Source organism: Centruroides sculpturatus, unplaced genomic scaffold (genome assembly GCF_000671375.1).
Source record: "Centruroides sculpturatus isolate CEXI.00-Female unplaced genomic scaffold, Cexi_2.0 scaffold2421, whole genome shotgun sequence".
NCBI lineage: Eukaryota > Metazoa > Arthropoda > Arachnida > Scorpiones > Buthidae > Centruroides > Centruroides sculpturatus.
In genome coordinates this window covers 33,015-37,627 of record NW_019386527.1, presented here as the reverse complement: position 1 = coordinate 37,627, position 4,613 = coordinate 33,015, and positions in this window count along the sequence as shown.

Below are 4,613 nucleotides of genomic sequence, written 5' to 3'. Positions count from 1 at the left end.
GTATTATTAATAAATGTTGTCAATGTAATGCTCAAAGTATAATAAAGAATAAAATAATATAATATAACAAATTTATAATTATTTTTTTAAAGCACGATTGGTTAAAAAATTAACTTTGTAAGATTAAATTCAATAGTATTATTAATAAATGTTGTCAATGTAATGCTCATTTTATAATAAGTAATAGATTTATAATTATTTTTTTAAAGCACGATTGGTTAAAAAATTAACTTTGTAAGATGAAATTCAATAGTATTATTAATAAATGTTGTCAATGTAATGCTCATTTTATAATAAGTAATAGATGTGTAGATATGTTTTTAATTTTAAATAGCTTTCAAAACATTCCAAAAATAAGATTTAAAATTAAATTATTTGACAATAAACTATACATATAAATTACGTGCCTATATATATATAGGCACGTAAACAAAGTATTCATAGAACTAGTACATTTTGAAGGAAAATAATACATTTTTTGAAGGCGCTTCAGTACGTTTTGAAATTTTATTGCGGCAACACTGCGGACCACCCCCCGAAAGAGTTATGGGGATTTTTCAACCCGTTCGGATTCAAGCCCCAGTCCCCCAGAGAGGTAGGCTACCACCTTGACCGCTCAGCCATCCGGCCGTTAGTCGAGCGGGCTATAAAGCTCTAGTTTAATAGTGTTACAGAGTGTAATACGTATTTTAACATATTTTTTAAAAGAAACAAAACCACTGAGAAATGTTGTGTGTTTAACAAGGTTCGGAAAACTTTGAAAATGTTAGCAACGGGTTCGGCCGAACCTGTGCGAACCCGCTGAATATCACCGCTTCTTGTTTCTAACAAAACATATAGATAGTTGAAAGTCAAAAACAAAAGATAAACTTATTTTAGGTTCCTGCCACTAAGTAATCAAAGAAAGGCTCGAATTTTTATTATTATTACTGTGTCCGACATTATTATGGAATACCATCAAATACCGGTAGAAGCTACACTTTGCTATATTACTGGAAATGCTTATTGCGAAAAGTAACACAATACGAAAGACAACACAACAAGTTTTTCACGGGAATTTCTGGAAATTGAAAATATTTTGCTAAATGCGTGCAACATTTATCACGTAAATTTTGCAAAATTTTGCAATCTTTCGTTTTAATTTATAATTTTAATTTACGCTTGTGCTATTACTCATCTGTGGCGCTTATACATTTGTGCGGGTTTAAATATCTGATGATTATTCGAAGAAAACGAAAATGCCAATCCCGACGTTTATTTGATAAAAGTCACTATTTTTTACATATAAAGCATTAGTTTTAATAAAATATTATCTATGATGCAAGATAGTATTTAAAAAATAAAGCAATGTCGTACAGTATTTGATTCGTCTATACAAAGTTTCATTAACTGGCGCCATTATATAATTTCTTGACTATAACAATTAAAATCTACAAATAAAATCTACTGAAGTACGACATAAACATTCTTCGAGTTATGAAAATATAAATATTTCAGCCAACAGAACTCACACGAAATTTGAACATAAAAATTTTTGTATAGATTATATACGAGTGTTGTAGCGATTTCTGAACAAACTTTTCATTTTGCAATAATACATACATTCTATAAAACATTAAAGTAGTACTTTTATATCATTTCCAGCTACAGAGATTGACGACGCCTTTGTGATAGTAGCAAATTGGAGAGTTACAGATGTTGAAGACAGCGTGGAAGAACGAATGGGGAAAACTTATTCCAAATCTGCAGTTTCTATTACCATAACAACTTTGACAAATATTTTATCTTTCTGCATAGCGATGACTGCAGAGTTTCCTGGTGTGAGGATCTTCTCTTATTACGCAACGAGTTGCGTTTGCTTTACTTATTTGTATCAGATTACGTTTTTTGGATCGTGCTTGGCACTCAGTGGATACAGAGAAGAACGTCGTCTTAATGCATTTACCTTTAGAGTTACAAAAGGTGAGATATTTTTATTTTCTCTAGAATATAATTTATAAAAATTTGCGCACTTCTTAATTTAATTACAGTTTTATATAATTGCCTGGGAGAAACCCAGTTTTCTGTGGTAACGATTGTAGTTTATTGTCTGATTTTTTAAAAACAACTTCCACGTTATATTTTGATTCTTTTGGTATTGGTCACTCAGACGTGTGCATAAATTAAAGATTAGAAAATATAACTAATGTAATGAAATGATATATTCAAAAGNAGAGATTATAAAAACTTCCTATCTACAAAGAAAGAAGAGTTTAGAAAGCAATTAAAGCCACATTAGCCAGATAGATTAAAGCAACAAGAACAGTAGGAAATTAAGCGAAAACGGAAAAACGAGCAAGAGCAGCTTCGAGTTAGTAAAGATAAAGAGAAAAAAGAAAAAACAAATATTTTTCAAATGGAAACCCGTAATGCAGTGCACAATTCGATAATATCCCATAGTGCTGACCGAATCAAAGGCCACATTTTTGTCTAAAGAATTTGCAAACAAATTCACTACAAGGATAGGTCACGATGAAACAGTAAAGTTCAAAACCATGACCGGACATTCATTCAAACCTTATGGAACTATTGAACCAAAGTTCGAAATTAGAAATGTAAGATCTACATTACTATGTTATGTCACCGATGGCGATATCACATTTCCGTGTTGCAGAATTGTAAGACAAGACCTTATAGTGCATCAAGGATTAATATTTGGTTTAGTCGAGAACAACATTATTCTCCTAGATGCTCATGTCATTGTTCGATATAAATGAATTTGATACAGATGGTATCGTCTGTCTGAATTTGATACAGATGTTATCGTCAGTCTAATACGTGTCCCAGAGAAAAAGGAACGAGAAAAGATGAATGCCATTGCTAAAATAGCTCGATGGACACGAAAGAAAACTTTTCCTCCACGTCAACTGTGGTTCAGAACAGACTCGAGAAATGAACATTCCAGCAAGCAGAACGATACGCATGGTCCCGATAAAGAAATAGACATGTCGTTTAGTAGAACTAACAATTCGAAATTGAAAGAAAAAAGTATCCAAAATGGAACTTCAGACTTTTTAAGTGAAGTACTCCATATTTTAGACAATGCAAAAATTAAATCGCAAATTCGATCGTTGACAGAGATTGGATATTCCGAGAAAATTTTAGATAGTTATAAAATTTAGAGAAAAATAAGATCTCGGTGAAACAACGATCAAAATTTTAGGATCAGAAATTAGTTTAAAAATGTAAGACAGAGTCACGAATTTAATTATAAAAATTTAAACATTACCTGGTTGAGACAATTTGGAAAACCTTTCATTACAAACAATTAACATTAACTTTTAACTTTTGTAAGTTTTCATCTAATTCTGAGATACAATCTGAAAACAACTGTTTCAGACGAATTCTACAAGTATTTCGCTACAGTTCCATGCGACAATCAACAAAAGAAAACACTTCACATCCCTACAAAAGAAAATGGGTCAAGAGACGATCAACATCCAAAGTTATCCCATAAGAAAATCATCGTGAAGGAAAGTAACACAAATTTGTGATAAAAATTTTGTTTAATTGTTCACATGTCACTTTTATGATTTAATAAACAAGTTTTAATTTAATAATATTTCTTTCAATAAACTTGAGTGTTTCATATTATTTATTTTTGAGAAATTCAATAAAAAATCGCCACGTATGTGCTTGATACATACACGCCTAAATGCCAGTAAAAGTCATTCAACCAGTGGTTATGATATTTTACTATTTAGTTCATTTTATTTTATTTTTTATAATATTTTTATTATTAGTTATTTTTCCGAAACGACTCTATATCAGCACCCAACAGCGGCTGAGAAAATAAAACTACTAAACATTTCGTCGTGGGTTTGCACTTCGCTAACATGTCGGCGATATAGTTTCCTGGTTTTCTCACCTCAGTAACATCTAAATATAGGCCAGTTTTTAATAGAATATTTTTCAAAAAATATTTCCACTTTTCACGTTTCAACCGTAATCGAATAAAATAAAACTAAATGACGCTATCTTACCTCATTCACTACATTAAAAGAACTTGCCATAAATTACAGTAAAACAAGCTATTTCATTTAAAAGCGAATAAAAATTACATTGATGTTGCTTCACCATTCTTATAAGGGTTCAAACACTATTATTTTATTATTGCATTATATTATATTTTATTTATAGTATTATTTAGTGTATAGAATTTATAAACAAAATTACATATTATAAATATTTAAATACCATTTGTATAATTGAATTTTTTACAACTTTTCAGAAATTTTTTCTTCAGAATAAGAAGCGCAATATCGAGCACTTACTATAAAATATATATACGACATAAGTACAGAAAAATGAAAATAACATGTATGAGCGATTCATTGTCCTTTCTATTTTATAAATTGGGAAGAATTATTGCAAGACATCCCTTTTACTTCTTCATTCCACCTGTGCTTCTATCAGTTTTACTTTCGGTAGGGTTATTTAAACTCATAACCATAGAAACTGTGGATTATCTAGTGCAGTCTGATAGAGGAGAAACCTTTGAAAATAAACAATTTATTAACAAGATGTTTCCCATGAACACATCCGAATTCTACGATTTCATTTGATTACACCAA